The sequence below is a fragment of the Pongo abelii genome, chromosome 2 (assembly GCF_028885655.2).
Source record: "Pongo abelii isolate AG06213 chromosome 2, NHGRI_mPonAbe1-v2.0_pri, whole genome shotgun sequence".
Classification (NCBI taxonomy): Eukaryota; Metazoa; Chordata; class Mammalia; order Primates; family Hominidae; genus Pongo; species Pongo abelii.
The window spans coordinates 11,867,320-11,889,679 of record NC_085928.1 but is presented as its reverse complement, the minus strand read 5'-3'; the positions used below and the strand labels follow the sequence as shown (position 1 = coordinate 11,889,679).

Here is a 22,360-nt window from a genome sequence, read left to right as displayed (position 1 = left end):
GAGCCTGCAAAGCCCAGGCAATTGCCGGGTCATGTGATGAGTATGGTACCCAAGTATGGTGCCTGAAGTATAATAAACAGGAAAAGCCTCCCTAAGGTCTGTCTTCACAGAGCAGATATTACAGAGCACTTTATCCCCAAATAGTTCAAAAGGCATCTCCTAAGAATAAGGACATTATCCTGTTTTTATATAATGTATATATCCGCAATACTTTTATTACACCTAAGAAAAGTAATAATAATTCCAGAATATCAGATATCCCCAGTTGTTTCAAGAATGTCTTTTATAGCTGTTTTCATTGTGCCAAAATACACATAACATAAAATGTACCATTTTAACCATTTTTAAATGTACTCTTCAGTGGCATTAAGTCCACTCACATTGTTGTGTAATCATCACCACCATCTACCTCCAGAACTTTTTTATCTACCCCGCTGAAACTGCATCCAGTAAAATACTAACCCCTCAGCCCCTGGCAACCACCATTCTACTTTCTGTCTCTATACATTTGACAACTCTGGTACTTCATGTAAATAGAATCACACCGTATTTGTGCTTTTGTGACTGACTTATTTCACTTAGCACAATGTCTTCTAGGTTTATCCATGTTGTGGCATGTGTTAGAATTTCCTCCCTTTTTAAAGCTGAATGATATCCCACTATGTGTATATGCCACATTTTATTTATCCATTCATACATTGATGAACACTTTTATTGCTTCTACTTTTTGGCTATTGTAAATAATGCTGCTATGAACGGGGGGTACAAATACCTGTTTGAGTCCTTGATTTTACTTCTTTTGGATGTATATGCAGAAGTGGGGTTGCTGCATGGACACAGGAAGGGGAACATCACACTTCGGGGACTGTTGTGGGGTGGGGGGAGGGGGGAGGGGTAGCATTGGGAGATACACCTAAGCTAGATGACAAGTTGGTGGGTGCAGCGCACCAGCATGGCACATGTATACATATGTAACTTACCTGCACATTGCGCACATGTGCCATAAAACCTAAAGTATAATAATAATAATAATAATAATAATAATAATAAAAGAAAAAAAAAAAGAAGTGGGGTTGCTGGATCATATAGTAATTCTGTGGTTAATTTTTTGAAGAATAGCCATCCCATTTTTCACAGCAGCCATACCTTTTTACACACCCACCAGCAATGCACAAAGTTCCAATTTCTCCACATCCTTCCCAATACTTGTTATTTTTTGTTGCCTTTATTTTATCTTATTTCATTTTAGGGATGGGGTCTTGCTGTGTTGCACATGTTGGAGTGCAGTGGCTATTCACACTTAGCGCACTGCAGCCTCTAACTCCTGGTCTCAAGAAATTCTCCCACCTCAGCCTCTTGAGTAGCTGGGACTACAGCATCATTGTGCCTGGCACTTTCTTTCTTTTTTTTTTTTTTTAATAATAGCCAACTTAATGTGTTTTATCTCATTGTGGTTTTAATTTGCATTTCCCTCATAATTAGTCTTTTCGTGTGTTTATTGACCAGTTGTACATCTCCTTTGGAGAAATGTCTATTCAAGTCCTTTCCGTATTTTTCAATCTGTTAATTATTTTGTAGTTGTTGAGTTGTAAGGATTCTTCGCATATTATGAATCTCAATTTGCAAATATTTTCTCCCCTTCAGTGGTTTGCCTTTTCTCTGTGTTGATTGTGTCCTTTGATGCACAGAAGTATTTAATCTATATGTAGTACAATTTATCTATTTTTTCTTTTTGTGCTTTTGGTGGCAACCAGAAAATTTGAAATTACATGTAGCTGTAGCTGACATTATATTGCTATTGGACACTTCTGGCCTAGAAGCTTGATTAGATTTAGGTTAATCCATTTTGGCAAGAATAATTCATAGTTTGGACACAGTGGCTCACGCCTATAATCCCAGCACTTTCAGGCAGAACTCCCACAGGAGTTTGAGACTGGCCTGTGCAACATGGTGAAACAACATCTTTACAAAAAATATATATAAAATTAGCCAGGTATGGAGGCACACATCTGTAGTCCCAGCTACTAGGGAGGCTGAGGTGGGAGAATCACTTGAGACTGGGAGGTCAAAGCTGCAGTGAGCTTTGCATCGCTGCCCTCTAAACTGGGTGACAGAGCAAAACCCTATCTCAAAAAAAAAAAACAAAACTTCATAGTTGATGTTGTGTACTTCATAATATATTAGCAAGAGGTATATAATATCTAGTTGTCTTACTGTCACTGATGCTAAATTTGATCATGTGGTTAACTGCCAGATATCTGGATTATAAATTACATTTTCTCTTTTGCAATTTCTAAATAATTTGTGAGATGATACTTTGGCACCAGAATACCATTTCAGATATTATCAAACCTCGACACTGGTTAGCCCTCTTAGAGAAACGTACAGAGCAAAATTAAGGAAAAGAATCAATGAGTCAGATCTTAAATGCATGACCCCCCCGGAAGGCAGTTCAGATAACTCCCTGCCTTTGTACCCTGGCTTTTTGGTGGCTGCAACAGCCAGAGAACATGTCTTGCCTACCCCTTCTGCCTGTCTTTGTACTTAGCGGCTGTTATGTAATCTGTAGCACTCTCCTGGGCCAGTCATTTCTATTGTGATTATAACTACAGCTTACCCAAGCCTCATTTTCTGTCTTGCTACTAGCAATAACCCAGGCTTGTGCTATAGCCTCTGCTTCCACATTTCTGAGAGATCCCAAAGGGAGTCTCTCATGCACGAAAGAACCTGTCTCTTTTTTTCACCTCTTTTTTTTTTCTTTTTCTTTTTTTCTCCTCTTTTTCACCTCTTTTTCTTTCTGTGACATTTATATCTGTGCTAATTAATATTAATATTAATATCTGTGCTACATTAATATTTGTGTTCTTGGAGCAACCAGAGGGGCGAACTCTTATGGTGCCAAAGTGGCCCTAGACTTCCCAGAGTGTTTTCTGGCTAAAACCATGCTGAGTCTACATGAAGTGGGGAAAAGTGTCTTCTTTTTCCCCCTTAGGACACTTTCCCTCCAGGTGCCAATGCAGCACCTTTGTGCTCTTCTGTTTCACAACATCGGTTATGAAATCACATCCTTCAGTTTCTGCTTGACTTGCTAGAATTTGGCTCATCATAAATATCCAGGACAGACACCTTGTTGCCTCCTGACCCCCCTGTTCTCCCCAGGCATTTCAGCAAGAACACCTTCCCTCTTCTTTTAGCCAAATCAGCTCCTGGCACCCCACCTACTTTTCTTCAGAGGGATATAAATCCAATTTAGGCTCCCAAAAGGATAACCAGTCTTATTCTCTATTACAGTACCTAAGTAGGCGAGAACACTCTCCTACTGGAATTTTCTTCAGTATGTTTATGTGATTGCAAGCCCAAACGGCTGATGATGTAATCAAAGGACTCCAGTTAGGTCCTAAGGTTTGTTCCCATTACAAGCAAAAAGAGATACTAGTAACCCTTCCAGAATAGCTCCATGAACCCAAGGATCCAAGAGATCAAATGAGGAAGTTAAGAATAAGCACAAGTGATGTAAAAATCTAAAACTATTTCTAGAGGAAAACACAGAAGAAAAGCTTTGCAATTTTGAGGTAGGCAAAGATTTCTTACTATGCAAAAAGCATGGACAATGAATCAAAAAGTTGATAAATTGGACTTCATTAAAATGTTAAAATGTTGTTCTTTGCAAGACACTACTTTAAAAGATGAAAAGTTAGCCAGGCACAGTGGCTCATGCTTGTAATGTCAGCACTTTGGGAGGCCGAGGCAGGAGGATTTCTTGATCCCAGGAGTTTGAGAGCAGCCTCGGCAGCATGGCAAGACCCTGTCTCTACAGAAAAACAACAACAACAACAACAACAACAACAGCAACAAAAAAAATCCTTGGAGTGGTGGTGCACACCTGCATTCCCAGCTACTTGGGAGGCTGAGGTGGAAGGGTAGGAGAAAATATTTGTAATACACATATCTGGCAAAGGATATATATCCGGATAGAAAGAATTCTTACAATTCAATAACAAGAATCAATACAGTTTTTAAATGGGCAAAATATTTGAAGAGACACTTCACCAAAGAAGATATATGAATGGCAAATAAGCACATTAAAAATACTCAACATGATTAGTTGGTGTTGAGCATTAGTCATCATGCAAATAAACCACAATGAAATACAAACGCACAGTCACTAAAATGGCAAGAAATTTAAAAGACTGACCCTACCAACCCTTGACAAGAATGTGGAAACAACTGGAATTCTCCTATAATGCTGTTCAGAATGTAAAATGGTACAACCACTTTGAAAAAGAGTATGGCAGTCTTTCTTTCTTTCTTTCTCTTTCTTTTTCTCTTTCTTTCTTTCTTTCTTTCTTTCTTTCTTTCTTTCTTTCTTTCTTTCTTTCCTTCTTTCCTTCTTTCCTTCTTTCCTTCTTTCTTTCTTCTTTCTTTCTTTCTTTTTGACAGACTTTTTGCTCTTGTCACCCAGGCTGGAGTGCAGTGATGCGATCTCGGCTCACTGCAACCTCCACCTCCCGGGTTCAAGCAATTCTCCTGCCTCAACCTCCCAAGTAGCTGGGATTACAGGTGCACACCACCACACTGAGCTAATTTTTATATTTTTAGTAGAAATGGGGTTTCACCATGTTGGCCAGGGTGGTCTTGAACTCCTGACCTCAGGTGATCCACCTGTCTCAGCCTCCCAAAGTGCTGGGATTACAAGCATGAGCCACCGCACCCAGCCAGCAGTTTCTTAAAATATTAAACATACACCTGTCATATGACCCAGCCATTGGACTCCTAAGTATCCAAGGAAATTAAAACATATGTCCACACCAAAGCTTATACATGAATGTCCATAGAAGCTTTAATAATAATAGCCCAAAACAAGTGTCCCTCAACAAGAGAAACAAAATGCCATATATTCATACAATGGAATACTATTCAGCAGTAAAAACAAATAAATTATTGATATGTCAATAAAATGAATAAATCTCAAAATAATTATGCTGAGTGGAAAAAAGCCAGACACAAAAGAGTACATATTAAACAATTCTATTTATATAAAATTCTGGAAAATGTGAACTTCCCTGAAGTGACAGAAAGCAAATCAGTAGTTCTATGACGCTAAGAGCAGGAGGCAGGATGGACTGCAAACATATACAAGGGAACTTTTTGGAATGATGGAAATGTTTCATGTCTTAATAATGGTGCTTTCTCAGGGGCATGTGTCTGTCAAAAGTCATTAAATCACACAAATTTGTAAAGTGGCAAAGAGGAAGTTAAAGCAGAGAATGAGTTGGAAGCTGAGTCAAGAGAGTCCCTCACGTGTCCAGGGAAGGTTAGCAAAAAGCTCAGGCTGGAAATAGACTAGACTGAGTTCCAGATAGCTGTAGTCAGAAGAAGGGTGATCTTACTGGTGATAAAGACCACTCAATGGTGAGCCACACACACAACCTTCTTGCCTGGAGGGCTTTCCTCTTCCCAGCCATATCTGTCCTGCTGGTAAGACGCTCTTCCTCCAAGAATTATTTTTTAACGTTTCCCTGCTCATTCTGCATTTACAGCATGGTTTCCACTAAGTCATCTATATAGCACTTCCTTTCACAGCTAGTTGTTGCCCATTGCATATCACTTTTCAAGTCAGATACTACCAAGCATTGGCAAAAAGGTGGGGAAAGAGAGCCCTCACCCACTGCAGATGCAGCCGTTCTGAAGGACAACTGTCCACCAAGCCCACTCCTGGGTATACACCTGGGGAAATTCTTCCCAGGGAACACAAGATGTTCCTAACAAGCTTCACCATCACTCTGCTGGAGGCAACCTAGGTGTCCATCTCTAAGGAATGTACAGGTAAAATACAGTTTGTGTATACAATAGGATAATGAATTATATTTTCATTTAGAAACCTGGATTGATCTCAAAAATGGAGTTAAGAGTAAAAAAGCAAAAAACAGAATGGGGTTTATAGCACAATTCCATTTATGTATCAAATACACAAATAAAGCAGCCTTGTGTATTTTTGTAAGGACACTCATATATCTAAATAAACACCTGCTGGATGGATTGGAAGAACTATATTAAATGTATTAGAGTGGATGCCTGTGTGAGGAGGGCAGTGGGATTAGGAATGATAGATGAAGGGAAAAAAACAATAAACCTTAAAAAAATGTTTTCACAAAAAGGTTGGTTATTCTATGAATAAATGATAATATTCCACGAACTGAGAAGCAGGATTACCTCAAACATGTGCATGTGAATTCCAAAAGACATAAAAAAGAAAAAAATAGACATAATTCTAGCATTTTGTCTGTTTTTCATATTCAAAACAAAGGAACTGTTTCCTGTTTTGCAGGTTTTTCTATTGTTGCCATAACAAATTACTATACACTTAATAGCTTAAAACAACATAAATTTATTGTCCTACAGTTCTGTAGGTAAGAAGTCTACCACATGTCTTATTGGGCAAAAATCAAAGTGTTGGTAGCACTGCGTTCTTTTCTGAGGGCTCTAGGAGACTTTCCTTGCCTGTTCCAGCTTCTAGAAATCACCCACATTTCTCAACTCATGGCCCTCCTCCTCTGTCTTCAAAGCCAGCAGGGGCAGCGCTAGTCCTTCTCACATCTCCTTCTCTGACTCTGATCTTCTTCTCTGCCTCCCTCTTTCACTTTTCAGGACACTTGTGATTATATGGGGCCCACCTGGATCACCCAGAACACTCTATCTTAAAATCAGCTGCTTAGCCACCTTAATTTTATCTGCAACCTCCACTCCCCTTTGCCGTGTAAGGTAACATATTCACAGGTTCTAGGGATTAGGACATGGACATTTGCAGTCTGTTATTCTGCCCACCACACCTAAGCATATGTCAAATACTGAAAAACACAAAACCACATATTCTTTCTCATTGTGAATGAGTTATTCAGCCAAATGACAAAAGATATGTTGATGCTACTATGTGCTAGATCCCCATGGTAAGAGCTGAAGTTACAGTAGCGGTCAGGAGTTGGGGGTTTGGTGATCCCCCCCTTGCAACAAAAATTCCCATTCCGGCATATTTCAGCTAAAGGATAAATGAGAAGTATTCTGATTAAGCTATCTCATTAAAATGTAAATGACTGGCCTCTAGAATAGATACTTATGTTCTTTTTAAAAGGAGCACCCTAACCCAGGGCCTCTTAAACTTTAATGGGCATATAAATCTTGTCAAACGGAGTTTTGATCCAGTAGGATTGGCATGAGGCCTGAGTCTGCTTTTTCACAAACTTCCAGATGATGCTAATCCTACCGTCCAGGGCTGCACTTCTGTTTGAGTTAGGGAGCAAGAACTTAACTCAAACAGAGTTCCAATTGTAAGCCATAGTCACTCTGACCTTGCCATCAATCAATCTTTATGATGGGTTTACCTCCTTCTAAGAGGTGACGGTAGTCAATCAGCTTTGCAAAACACCACACTTTGTCACTGTGACAAAATACCCCCAGCAGAGAGGATACTTCGTCTACTAGGAATGCCCTCGGTTTCCCAGAAGGATGGTTTCTGACCAAGACCCACATTTATCCCCAGATATGGGTGTGCTGTATACAATCCTTGATAGGATAGTGAGTCTCCTGTTTCCCCGGCCAGGACTCTAACCTCCAAGACTGATGCCCACCAGACAGTGTGACCCAGTGGCCCAGTGTCTGAATTCATATCTATTGTCAGAAGTGTATTTGATTGGGCAAAATCAGGACTATATTGGGACAGATTACCTGAGCTATTTGAGGCATACCTTACTAGATCAAGTCATAAAGGCTGACAAGATTCAACATTATCTCCCTACTAGTGTTTTGCATACTAGTTCCATCAGGGCTGAGAAATAGATGAGCAGAAGACGGAGCAGAAGCAATAGAATCTCCATAGGTAAGTTGGGTTCTCTTTATAGCGACCTCAAAGGGATTCTGGCCAAAGAAACTATCTTAATAAAGCTCAAGGACAAATGGGAGGACACATTATTGCATCAAGGTGAATTGATAATGTACTTTGTAAGGTAAAAGAATGCAAGTTCCTATATATACCACGTGGCTGTTCCTGATTAATGAGTTTGGGCAGTACCACTTCATACTACACTTTTGAACATTGATGTGCTTGGGTGTTCTCTGAGCTGTGACTTCCCCAAATCCTTATTTGGGCTGCAAAACTTTGATCACTTTGGGGCAACAAAGCAGAACCATACCTGCAGTTCCACACCTTCTACTTACAAAATAACTAGGTGCATCTCATCTCCTCGGCTGTTGTAACATTTCCCCTGAGGATTCCTTGAGGAACCTCCATTTTATGGCATCTATAGGCCTTCTTCCCAAATTATTCTGTGTGGGTAGCTGCTAAAAACCCTCTTGTATGAACAAACACTGTGGGAGCTCCCCCACTCAAGCAGCACAGATCCAAAGTTGGCACCCCTGCAATAGAGCAATGGTGGGAGGCATGGATCTCTGCCAGGTGGAGAGGAGACATATTCTGACTATAGCAAGACTTAAAGCTGTCAATTCATCCAGCATCTCAGCTGAATGACCTCCATGGCAGCTGTTTCCTATTGTAGAACAAATTAAGTTAGGGGGTCACTATTCTCTCTCACCCTAAGTATTCATTCAAGTATTAAAGTGTAGAACTTTACATCAGGCAGCAGCTTTTAAGACATAGAGTCTAATACCCATCATTTTGCGGATTTGAAAAAAAATGAAGACTAGCTATGAAGGCCCAGGAAGCCAGCTTACTCTCCCACCCTTCTGTTTACATCGCACTCCCACCTCTATACTTTTTACCACTTTCATACTTTTTATTTCCTCCTTCCCTTTCACTTAGCTTGGAATGATGGCTGCTGAATTTCTTGCCTCCACCAAAACTGGATGGATGGTTTTTCTCCCTCTGCTGAAGGGAAGAAAGCTGTGAAAGCCTACAGATAAAGGAAGTAAATAGACCAAGATTAAACAGGCAGTTCATGGTAGAGATGATATCCAAACCCAGCTCACAGAGGCCAGTCAGGTGACTTGTTTGAGGTCACATATCTAGTTGATGGCAATGCTGGGACCAGAACCCACCTCCAACTTCAAGACTTTTTCCCACTAAGCCTTCCTCAACCACAGCTAGAACACCCTTCCCCATACCTGATGAAATGACACCTCATTATGGATTCAAAAATACCTTTGAAGATATTCGCCTTGAAAGGTGAAGGTCAAGTTTCACCTTGAAAGGTGAAGGTCAAGGTCTGCTTTGGGGAAAAGGATAAATGGAGCTACCTGGGAATGCTACTGATCATGCCTGGGTCTTTTATCTCACAGTCATATTAGCCTTCCCACCTAATTCCATTTTTAGGGTTTAAGCTTTTTTTTATTTTTATTTTTTATTTTATTTATTATTATTATTTTTGAGACGGAGTCTCGCTCTGTTGCCCAGGCTGGAGTGCAGTGGCGCCATCTCGGCTCACTGCAATCTCCGCCTCCCGGGTTCATGCCATTCTCCTGCCTCAGCCTCCTGAGTAGCTGGGACTACAGGTGCCTGCCACCACGCCCGGCTACTTTTTTTTTGCATTTTTAGTAGAGACGGGGTTTTACTGTGTTATCCAGAATGGTCTCGATCTCCTGACCTTGTGATCCACCCGCCTCGGCCTCCCAAAGTGCTGGGATTACAGGCATGAGCCACTGCGCCCAGCCGGGTTTAAGCTTTTTAATTCTTTTCCAACCCAATCCCTGTCTGGCCATGTGTTATTACTATCTTGCTATTTCAAGTTTCTCTCCAGCTGGGTAAATCTTCATTCTGTGTCCTAACCCTGGGCTTTTCTCTTTGGTTTCCTCTCATCTGCCCAGGAGGCCAGCTTACCCTCCCACCCCTCTCTCTATTCACATCTCACTCAACTCTTCCCACTTCTATACTTTTCATCACTTTCATACTTTCTACTTCCTCCCTCCCTTCCACTGCTCTTGGAATGATGGCTTCTGAATTTTTTGCCTTCACCAAAACTGGATGACTTTTCTCCCTCTGCTGAAGGAGGGCGGGGGGCTGGGGGAAGCTGTGAAAGCCCCAAAATGCCATCTTTCATTTCATTTTCTATTTCTAGCACATATTCTATTTATAATTCTGCCTCCCTCATAGCAGATTGACACAGCACTCTGCTTAGTTCCCAGAATAAATGCAATTCAAGAATGAGAGGCAAGTCCCGGCTCCCAGGATTCTTCTGCAGTTAGGCATTTGTTAGGGTTTTTTCCTGCTAGCATTTGAGGAGTGTCTCTGCTGGTAGCCCTGCTTCTCTGAACCCATCTTCCACTGTCCTGAAAATGCCTTCCATACAGGATTTTCTTCATGGCAGATGTCCTTTCCTGATCATGTCTGGACTAAGCTTATATCAAAGGCAGCTTTTATTCCCCACACATACATTGACTGTGCCATAAAAGATATTTAAATATTTGTTGGATAAACAAATGAATACTGGCATATTAAATGATAAGTCACAACCTGAGTTTGTGGGAAGCCAATTTGGAATTATAGTTAATCCACAAAGTAAAAATACATGTAACAATTTACATTTTCAAATTAAAAACCAATTTTATATGACATTCAATATCTCTGATGTCCCCATCACCAAATCATTATAAAACCTGAAGGAAGGAGCAACATTTGCAGAGTAACTTCCACTTTAGGAATTGTGCTTTGCTTAAATAATTTTATTTATTCTACAACTTGTGAAATAGGTATTATCCCCACACAAAACTGAGACTCATGCAAGTTGAGTAGCTTAGCCTAGGTAACAGAAGAAGTAAGTGGCAAAAAATGAATTAGACCCAAGTTTATCTGACTTCGAATCTCACTTTAAAAACCAAAAGAGGATGTGGGATCTTTGAACATAGCATCTGATGTAGCACATGCTGATGACTTCTGGTGCAGACTGTGTTCCCCTTGACTATTTATTTCCTGCTTAGCACATAGTAGATGCTCAAACAAATAGTTGTTGAATTAAATTATTGAATATACCATTTAGACTCAAAGTTCCTTAATCTGGTAGTATTCTAATATTCAGGGTTTGATATAGACACTTTAGAAGAAACCCAGCATCAAGCTTTGGAAGGTTATCCTGTGGGGATGCACAGGCCAATGTTCTCTGCCTTGTCTTCATCAGGGAAAACAGATATGGGAAGATGACTTGAGTAGGCAAGATGTAGGTAAGAGCTAAGGGAAACATGGTAAAACACTGGATCAAGCCGCTGAGGAAGACAAAATATTTTGTATGCAGATGCCCATCACTCTTGGATAAGCCAGGCTTGAGTGGCTGCAGAGGCACCAGGAGCTGCTCTTCTGCATTTGTGGCAACAGTAAGAGTCTTCTAGCAGAAACTGACCTTGTTCTATAGCATCCTCTCCATGGTAATGTGGAGTTGTTAGTTCCCTTTATTGCTCTCTGATGCATAGCTTTAATTGTATCTTTGCTTTTATGTAGAGAATAGACTCATATTCCCCAGAGGATGGCTGGGAAAACCCACTGCCAGCCTCAGATACAAATAGGAGTCTGCAGAAGCTGCTGCTTCACAGGTGGGCACAGGGAAGAGGAGATGAAAGAGGACAACAACCTCCAAAGGTCTTGAGGTTCAGGCATGGAGGCATCATGGTTCCTTTTGCCCTCTTCTAAGGAGTGAAAACAGGAGGAATTTTATTCAAAGGAAAATGAGAAAATTGCCTTCTGGGGGATGTTGTGTGGTGCTGGAAAGCAACCATCCCCCCAGAAAGCTGTTCCTCACCCATACAGGAGCTCCCATGGCTGAGGGACAGCTAATACCACTGTTGACATAATTATCTATTACCTTCCTCAATTTTTTATGCATGTTTCTCCATACTTGAGATCATACTGAATAAACATTTTGCAATCTGCCTTTTCCAGTTAACATTGTAGCTTGTAAGCATTTGAGGGGAGGATATTATAAAATCCAGCCATTTTACAGTTGAGGGAGACATCAGGCAGAAATAGCAGCAATGACAGGCACCCCTGGGCTGGCTCCCGGGAGGTCAAATAGTCCTATCCCACCCATGGTATGGTGCACCCATTTATGCAGCCTCATGAAGCAGTTGGCAGTGGTTGGCTCCGGGAGGTAGGATCAAGGGAGTTGTTGTTTTTTAAAAATCTCTCAACTTCTTATATTTTTCAAAATTTCATAATAAACCAGTGTCACTCTTATAGTCAGAAAAAAAATATTTTAAAGATGTCTCCTTCTTGCTGCCAAGAAAGCAGCAAGGCATTAGAATCTGAATCAAGGCAGAAGAGCAAGTTACCCAGGCTCATCTCACCATGCTTGAGGCTCCCCATCTATGGATTGTGCACAGTCACCCTGGACCTCCCAGAGTAGAGACTGTAACACTATCTGTCACATATGGAGAAGGTGATGTCACTCTAGGACAAGGTGAAGAGATGAGCAGCCCATATCTGGGAGGTGGCCAAGCTTTGTGCTCCACAGCTGCCCACCCCTCCAAAGCCCTCCAAAGCCCTCCAAAGCCTCTCAGAGGAAGAACAGGAATTTGCCTTATTTATGATTATAACCTCCCAACTCAGCCATCATTCAGAACAGATTGGCACCTTGGTATCTTTAGACCCTGAAAAAGGAGTTAAGCTACATTCTTTTCCCATGGCTCGTGAACAGGGCCAACTCATTCATTAGGCACAGGAGACACAGTAGCTAGGGACCAAAATACTGTTAGGGGTACACAAAATGTTATAACATATTATATTCATGTGTTTGTCATTATTCCAAAACAGTCATAAAACATGATTTTTCATTTTTATAATGGAGGAAAAGGTCCAAGAAGGCAAAAGCGCCTACTGCCCACAAAAATCACAACATGGCCCTGGTCACTTAGCCTATATTTCAGCTTCATATTTTCCAAGCCTTTCCATGAAATTATCAAGGTGGATTATGAACCAAAATGTCTACTATTCCTCTCTAATCATCTCGTTCATCATTCTGGTAAGGAGGAAACAGACTTTGGGTGTAGATTTTTGGCATGAAAATAACCAGAGTCCTGAGGTTAAACGGAGACCCTCACAGCAGCATTAGGCAGATGGAGACATATTTGGCAGACAGCAGAAGAAAGAACTTTTAAAAAAATTATTATTATACTTTAGATTCTAGGGTACATGTGCAGAATGTGCAGGTTTATCACACAGGTATACATGTGCCATGGTGATTTGCTGCACCCATCGACCTGTCGTCTACATTAGGTATTTCTCCTAATGCTATCCCTCCCCTAGCTCCCCACCCCTCAACAGGCCCCGGTGTGTGATGTTCCCCTCCCTGTGTCCATTCTCATTGTTCCTCTCCCACTTATGATTGGTTTTCTGTTCTTGTGACAGTTTGCTGAGAATGATGGTTTCCAGCTTCATCCACGTCCCTGCAAAGGACATGAACTCATCCTTTTTTATGGCTGCATAGTATTACATGAAGTATATGTGCCACATTTTCTTTACCAGTCTATCATTGATGGGCATTTGGGTTGGTTCTAAGTCTTTGCTATTGTGAACAGTGCTGCAGTAAACATACATGTGCATGTGTCTTTATAGTAGAATGATTTATAATCCTTTGGGTATATACCCAGTAATGGGATTGCTGGGTCAAATGGCATTTCTAGTTCTAGGTCCTTGAGGAATCGCCATCCTGTCTTCCACAATGATTGAACTAATTTACACTCCCACCAACAGTGTAAAAGCATTCCTATTTCTCCACATCCTCTCCAGCATCTGTTGTTTCCTGACTTTTTAATGATCACCATTCTAACTAGTGTGAGATGGTATCTCATTGTGGTTTTTATTTGCATTTCTCTAATGACCAGTGATGACGAGCTTTTTTTCCATGTTTGTTGGCTGCATAAATGTCTTCTTTTGAAAGTGTCTGTTCATATCCTCCCATTTTTTGATGGGGTTGTTTTTTTCTTGTAAATCTGTTTAAGTTCTTTGTAGATTCTGGATATTAGCCCTTTGTCAGATGGATAGATTGCAAAAATAGAAAAAGCTTTTAAATTGCTCCCACAAAAACCGTTACAATACTGATGGATAAGACGCAATAACTTTATGAAATGATAGGGCATTGGCCCCTTTTCCTAGCAAAAATTGTCCCTCATTCCTTAGGATAATATTTCTGTGAAATGTGAACATCCCTTTCATAACTCTGGTCCTTTTAAAATTAGAGTTATATTCTCATGAGCCAGGCGCCCAGAAGCCCATCAGCCCGCCTCCCGCTAGGCCAGAACACTGCGCCAGCGCGCATGGGGCGCGTCCCCGCGGCGGGGCGGGAGGCGGCCCCCGCCGCTGAGCGCGGGGCCCGCCCCCGCTGATACGCCCAGCCGCGATCCCAGGTTGCGCAGGTCCGGGATGAGCCGTGCCCCGCACCCCGCGTGCCCGGCCGGCGTGGGGGCCGCCGCCTGCCTCCGCCCAGGGCCCAAGCCCCGCCGCGCCGCGTAGCCGAGGGAGCCCGGCGGAGCCCGGCTGCCGCGAGCCAGGCGCCGAGCGTCAAGGTCACCGGCCCGACAGGGCGCACGCACTGCCACGGAGGCCAAGGTCCCCCCCCCGCCCCCCCGAGCCTGCGCATGGAGGCCACCCGCCACGCCCGCGCTCACAGCCCCATCAGGCAACGAGTCCCAGCCCAGCCCAGGCAAGGAGAACGCGGGCCTCCGCGGCGCGCCCCCGAGGCGCTGCCCCCGCGCCCCGCGCCACGCGCCCCCCACCCACCCAGCGCCGCGACGGCCGGAAGTTGAACTCGCAGAAGGAGGAGGTCATGGACGGCTTCGCCATAGCCAGCTTCAGCACCCTGGAGGCCCTGAGAAGGCTATGGCCCTGGAGTCACAGGAGCGGAAGGAGAAATGGGAACGTCGCCTCATCAAGAACCCGGGAAGTCGGAAATCTGCCTCCCTGCGGAGCCGGGTGAGACCAGGCGGCCCCTGGAGGCAGGCAGCCCCGGGCAGGACCTCGAGCCCGCCTGCCATGGGGCGAGGAAGGTCCCGCTGCAGCCCTCCAAGCAGGTGTGCTCCCCAGAAGGGGGACCGCTCCCAGCTAGCCACTGGGACCAGAAGGGCCCGGCCCAGCGCCAGCAACAGCTCCAGCCCAGCCAGCCCGGCCAGCCCCAGGGGTCCCTCCCAGCCCTACTCCTGGCAGCCCTGCCAGCCCTCCCAGCGGCCACTCCTGGGTCAGCGCAGCTGGCCCCGGGGTCACTTCTGGGCCTGAAACAGCCTTGCCAGCCCCGGCGGTCACTTCGGGGCCCCAGTCAGCCCTGCCGGCCCCAGCGGCTCCTTCCAGGCCCAGATCAGCTCTGCCAGCCCCAACAGTCACTCCTGGCTCAGCCCTGCCGGCCGCATTGGGCACTCCCAGGTGCCTCCTGGCCCCACGGTCCCTTCTGGACCCCTGCCTCTACTGCTGGCGCCTGCGGTTCCTCCTGGCCCCAAGGCACCGCTGCAGGCGCCTGCAGTCCCTCCTGACCCTGTGGCGCCGCTGCCGGCCCCTGTGGCCGTGGGCCAGCCCGTGTCACTGTGGCCAGCCTGGTAGGGCCTCCTCAGGACAGCGCAGCCGGCCCCTGTAGTCACTGCTATCCCGGTGCCAGGGGTACCAGCCCCCACGGCCACTCTACACCCTCTGACCACGCCGACGGCCTGCCAGTTTCCTCCCAGGACAATGCTGCTGCCCCCGGTGGGCCTTCATAGCTCCACATCAGTACGGCCAGCCCCGAAGGTCCCTGCTGAGCCAGCCCAGCCGCCCCTGGCGGTCGCTGCTGCGCATCAGGTAGCCCCAGTGGTTAGTGGAAGCCCCAGAGCTGCAGGGCCCACTCACGCCTTCACTCCTGGGCCCGGGACAGTCAAGGCAGCAGAAGCGGCCGCTCATGGGCCTGGAGCAGCCCTGCCCATCCAAGCAGCGGCTCATGGGCCTGGAGCAGCCCTGCCAGCCCCTGCGGCCACTCATGGGCCCCAACAAACCCTGCAAACCCCAGCCGTTGCTCCCCATTCCCGATCGCCCTTCGCTCCTGGGGTACCCAGGCCCACCCTGCCGGCCTCTTCTGGGGCCCCTGTGCCAGCCACTGCAGTCCCTGTTGGATCTGGTGCCGGCCCCTTCAGCCCCAGCTCTCACTCCTGGTCCTGGGCCATCCCTGCTGGCCCCTGAGGTCACGGCGAACCCGATCCTGTGCCCCTGGGGTGGCCCGTCAGGCCCCATCTGTGAGCCCTGGAGCGTGTTGCCTGCGGGCCTCTTCCCGGATGCGTTTTCCAGGCCACCCCAGTTTGAGCTGCACCTTGGCAGGGCCCCGAGGGCCAAGGCCGCCTCGTCCTTTGGGCCAGAGATGCTTTGCCGGACTAGCTCGAGGCCTTCTCCAGACAGGGCCGGGCTGTTTGCCGTTGGAAATTGAGGCTCAGCCTGAGGCGGGAGTCCCTGCAGTGCAGTGATCAGGCAGAGGCCCGCCACGCCAGGAGGAGAGATGAACCCGGCATCTTCCTGCCACCCCACCATGCCCCCTCCCACTCGTGTCACAGTGCCCCCACCTGCGTATGCTGCCTGTGGTGTGCATGCCCTGGGAAGGGAACACAGCCCCTGAGGGCCGGGAGCTTGCTGGGTGCCCCTCAGCGTCTTTCTGTGCCTCTAAATTGCCAGTACTGTCCTTGCATCTCTGAGTCTCCGTGCACGATTGTCCCAGCTGTGCCACCTTTGTAGAGTGCGTGAGCATGGTGTGTGCACCCTGTGAGTGCGTGCTTGCGTGCAAGAGTGGGTGTGAGAGTGAGTGGTGTGCTGGGCATGAAGGATCTGTGGGGGTGGTTGCTGCAGGCCTTGCCCTTCACAGGCCCCACCCCTTTGGCCAAGATGCAATTCCTGCCCTCAGGCAGAATCGCCCAGTGGTGAATGGTGAAGGTGTGGGTTTCAGTCCAGCCCCTCCCTCTGGCAGTCAGGTGGTACTGGTGTCCACCTCCAGGGCCCCCAAGCTACAGGGGGAACACAGGCCCATCTGGTGGGTCAGGAGCTGCAGGGGGCCCGGAGGCTCCCACATTACTCTCAGGACTCTGCCTCCACCACCCCCGTGGGCACACACTGAAGGGTTGCCCGCAGGGTCTCCAGGCGAGGGGGAGCCTGCAGGATGGGCAGCGCCTTCTCCTGGCTTCCCCACAGTCCCCTGCAGCATCCTGTCTGGCTGTTGACCTACATGCAGTCGGGCAGACCTCACACTACAAAGCTGTCCCTGGGCCCATCCCCGCTCTTTCCACGCCCCCCATCTGTGGTCAGGGGTCGCCACCCCCTCAGGCCCTGGTCTGGAGGGAGCCCCACTCAAGTCTTCTGGAGTCCGAGGCATGCCACTGGCCCAAAAGGGAGGGGGTGTTTTGTGGGGGTGCTCTGACTTTCTCCAGACCTCAGGGGAACTGGGTGGGCTGCAGCCAGAGGCCCTCCAGAGAGCAGCTTTGGCCACCTGAACCCCTGCGTCGTGACCAGAGGTCCTGACCGTGCAGGCCTGATCTCGGCCAGCTGGGCCACCGCAGGTGTCAGGAAGTGGGTGTCCCTGGCTTCCAGGCCAGGCAGCTGCTGACCTCCAGCCCCCAGCACTTGCTCATGAGGACCCCACTCCCTCAGGCCCTCCTGGGTCCTGGCCAGGCTCTGGTGCAGCATCTGCTCTGGGCCCTGGGCCCCTTCACTCCCTGCTCACCCAGGCCCCTTCCTCTGGTGCTCACATGGGGCCTCCATCCCAGAAGCACAGGGGTTATTTTTCTGATTAAAGAAAATAAAAAGTGCCATGGCACTATTTTTTATAACAAAAAAATTAGAGTTATAAATAAATAAGTACAATTTGCAAACCATTTGATTACATCCCTGTACTTTACCAAGATTCCCTAAGGAGGTACTTACACCACTTATTACATCATTAAATATTTAAATAAAAACTCATTGAAGTGAATCGTGGGACAGAAAGGCATTTATGAAGCACATGTTTGATGCAGCAGCAGGCTTTAGACATAGGGAGCACATAGAATATTTGCTCCCTGCAGATGAGGCATAGCATAACGCAGCAAGGGGCTTTGAAGGGAGGGAATACAGGTTTCAAGGAAGGAAGCCAGTAGAGAAATCCCCAGTTTTACTTAGAGTCCCTCATGCAGCATAATATTATAATTTTCATTGGTAAACATTGATTGAGCACAACACTATGTGAAGGGAGTGGAAATGTTGTATTAAATAGCCCTGACCCACAGGAGTTTGCAACATGGTTAGAAACCATGAAAATACTGGATGTAAGTGGATCACAGCAATATCAAGGCGCACATGCTGAATGACAGAGGAGTGGTCCCAACTGTAAGTTTTGTATGAGAGCCAAGAGAAGAGAAAATCCTCAAGTGACTGAGCATCATTGAGGATCCAGCAGGAAGCAGATGGCATACTCCAGAGAGTTTAACTAAGGAAATATTTACTGAAGAATGGGCAGAGTTGAGTGAATCAATCACAGTGGTGAACTTAGGGACTAGCAATTGTGGGAAGCTGTTACCACCCCTAGACCTGAAAGGGCAAGGGAGGAAATGATGTTATTGGAGCCAATGAGAACTGGTTCCATGGAAAATGGGGTGCTTTACAGTAGCTGAGGCTATGGAGGCAAGGTAAGAAGCTCAGTTTGGGAGGTGGGAAATAAATACCCAATGTCTGATCACCTGCTGATACCTCCAATAGGCCAAATCCAGCTACTAGAGAGCAAGGAAACCCAGGAGATACAATTCTGGTGCAGAAACCAGGTTAGAGAGGACTACAGAGTGGACCTAGCGGGACAAATGGAGGCTAGCCCAGCACACAGGCTGGAGGGCTCACTATCCAGCAAGGCTTTAAGAGAAAGGGAAGATATATTGGCATAGAAAAGGAAGGGGGAGATCATCTTAAGCAGAAGTAGACATGTGCATATAGGAAATGGGAAATAATTTTTTTTCCAGTGAGGAGGCCATATGCGCACAGTGCATTTTCTTAACATTCAGGAAACTTAGAGGAATTGACATAGGTCAGAGTTTCTTTATCCCAGCACAACTGACATTTGGGGTAGGATAATTTTTGTTTGGGGGACTGTCCTCTCCTTTGTAGAATGTTTAGCAGCAGCCCTGGCCCCTACCCTCTATATGCTAACATCAGCCCACTCCCACTTGTGATAAGCAAAAATGTCATCACATATTGCCAAATGTACCCTACAAATGCAAAACTACCCCCAAGTTGAGAACCACTGGGAGAGGAAATGGAGGAGAACATGATCAGAAAACCATTGAAACACAGGGCAAATGTAAGATGCTAAGGGCCTAGATCAATGTGGAGCAGTGAGACCGGCAAGAAATGGACAAAGGCATGGTGCCTATAGGTGAGAAGCATATGGGATGTGTGAGGACAGGCAGAGGGGAGTGGCTAAGGGTGATTCTTAGGTTTGTAGTGGGATAAGAGGGAGGAGGATGTCTCCACTGACAGCACTATGAATGTCGAGGCTGGCCTTGGGGAAGATGATGTGCCCTTTGTGAACTTGTTTGAATGAGGTCCAGGACATTTGGACAAGGGATTGAGTTGAGCAGGGAGGTTGAGATTTTAGGTGTAGATTTGAGTCAGCCACGCAGAGAACTAGCTGGCAAACTTGTATCCATAGGAGGACAGTAGTTCTCATGAAGGGAAGATAGAAAACTAAGTACTGAAGTTACTGAAGTTTTTTGTTGTTGTTTTTGTTGTTGTTGTTGTTTTTGGTGATGGTGGGCAGCAAGGAGTGTTGTGGAATTTAGAAGATGAATAATGTGGGATAGAAATAGAAGGCTCTGGGGGCGGGAAAACCAGGCAGTTTTCTGAGGGGTGAGAGTGGGCTGAAGTTCAGCTCCTACCCTACTTGTCAGGCCATATGCCCAAGGGGCTATGTCTGCCCCCTTCTAATGTATGCAAAGGTGCCATAGAGGCTAGGGCAGTCCTGAGGAGAATCAGGGCAGCCACAGAAGACACAGGTGTCAAGAAGGGAGGAACCTTGTCCACACAATTCACCCCAACTCCCAGTGGTAAAATTCTCCTTTTTTCCCCTCAATCACTCAAGTCCTTAAAGAAGTAGACTTTGATTAGGTAGACATTTTCATTTATGTGGAATTTTGTGGTTTGTTTCTCATAACTGAATGGTTATAGGTGTTGCTCTTCTCCGTTCTGGAAAAAGACTACACACAGAGATAGCAGGAAGAGGAGGGGATCCAGAACCACAATGAGTAGCTGTGCTTGTCGTCTCAATGATTCCAACTCTGAAGAGAGATGACAAACCTTCTCATCATTTTCTCTCACAAAGGGGCATATTGTGGTAGGCAGGATTCTAAGATGGCCTCCAACATTTCCACCGGCTGGGGCACATGCCCTGTATAATCTCATCATCACTGTAAGTGTGGGTGAGACCTGTGAATATGAGGAGATATCATTCCTGTAATTAATATTATGTGGCAAAAGAGAACTTTCAGATATAATTAAGGTCCCTAATCAGTTGACTTTGAGTTAGTCAAAAGGGTGGATCTGACCTAATCATCATCAGGTGAGCCTTAAAAAACAGACAAAAGAAACAACAACAGATGCCTCTGCTGGCCTGGAAGAAAGCAAACATCAATAAACTGCTATTCTGGGGCCATGGAACTGTGACGTGAAAGTGGCTTCTAGGAGCTGAGAGCAATCCCTGGCCAAAATCCAGCAAGAAAACAGGGACTTCAGTCCTATATCCCCAAGGAACTGAATTTTGTCAACAACCAATAAATGTGGAAGGGGACCCTAAGGCTCATATGAGAGCACAGCCCTAGCCAACACTTGGATTTTAGCTGGGCAAGACCCTCAGCAGACTTAGCAGAGGACCCAGCTAATCTACCCAGACTCCTGCCCTGTGGAAACCGAGATCATAAATCTGTGTTGTTTTAAGCTGCTAAGTATGTGGTAATTTGCAATGCAGCAAAAGAAAACAAATGTATATGTGAAAGGAGTTTATATACACAGGGTAGATTGGCTCCACAGGGAGTCTAACAATCACACCCACAGCTAAATCACAGAATTGTGCTGAACCTGAGCCAAGGTCCCGAGTATGGTGTCCCCATCATCACTACTCAGCCCCATCCTCACCATGATCCAAGCAGCAGGTGGGACAGGGTCACTCTCATTTCCTCCTATGAAATGGCACACTTAAGATCTGGGGAAAGTGAGCCACAATATAAGCCACACAGGATAGGGAGAACTGATTTTCGGAGCTCATAGCTAGTATGAGACAGTTGATATTTATTATAAGGCTGAGATGGTAGAGAAGACCGTCAGGATTCCCACTCTCTGGTGCCAGACCTATGGTTACTTGGCCAAATAGAACTTTAGTCCCTAAGATACTGAACATGCAAAGCTGAATGGACACTGAAGTATCATTTTTTCAGAAGGGCCGCTTAGAAGAAGGAAGGAAGGGGAAGCAAGGTGGAAGGAGAGAAAAAAAGGAGAATTTAATTCAGTAAGCAAATATTTATGGTGCCCATTATGTGCACAGTTCTGTTCTAGGCTCCCGAAATACAGCAGTGACTAAAACAAACAGAATCCCATGCACTCCAGTGAAAAAACATAGAGAAATCAATAAAACAAAAATGTAAAAATAGTGTGTAATGATTGTAAAGCAAGGGAGGAGTTGGAAGGGATATTGGTGTTCAACTTAAAAGAGTCAGATAAGACTCCCTTAAAAGGTCACATCTGGATACAAAACCAAAGGTGCTAAGGAATGAACCCTGTGGATACCTGAGGAAATCATGTTCCAGGCAGACGAAATGCAAGTGCCTAAGTCTTGAGGCAGGAGAGGGTCTGGCCTTTCTGAGGGATAATAAGATGGCCAGCATGACTGGAGGGAAGTGAGGAAGGAGAAAAGAGAAAATGATGGGTTCAGAGAGTTTAAGGGCCTGTGGGTTACTTTGACTTTTACTTGCACAAGGTGGGAGCCACTGAGGGTTCTAAACAGAGGAATGACATGATCAGCCTTAGGTTTTCAGTAATTTGATTGGGCACCTGTGATGAGAGCAGACCATCGGAAGGGAAGGGCAGAAACAGGGAGATGGGTTAGGAAGCCACTGTAGTGGTCCAGGTAAGAGATGAGGTTTGCTTGGACCAAGGTGATGGAAGTGGAGAGAAGTGCTCCAATTCTGAATGACTTTTGGAGATACAGCCAATAGCATTTGCTCTGATTGGATTTAAGGTGTGAGAGAAAAAGCAGCCAAGGATAATGCCAAGGTTTTTAGCCTGAGAAACTAGAATTTACAGTTGCTATATTCTGCTATGAGGAAGCTTGGAGGAGCTGGTTTGGAGAGGAATCTTGGAGTATAGTTGGGGTGTATTAAGTCTGAGAAGCCTATTAGACATCCAGTGGTGCAGAGT

The 22,360-nt window shown here is 45.8% G+C and overlaps 1 pseudogene; it reads left to right on the top strand.

The window, feature by feature from the left end:
* Nucleotides 1-14,699: 14,699 nt before the first annotated feature.
* Nucleotides 14,700-16,623, top strand: LOC129058447 (uncharacterized; annotated as a pseudogene).
* Nucleotides 16,624-22,360: the final 5,737 nt, after the last annotated feature.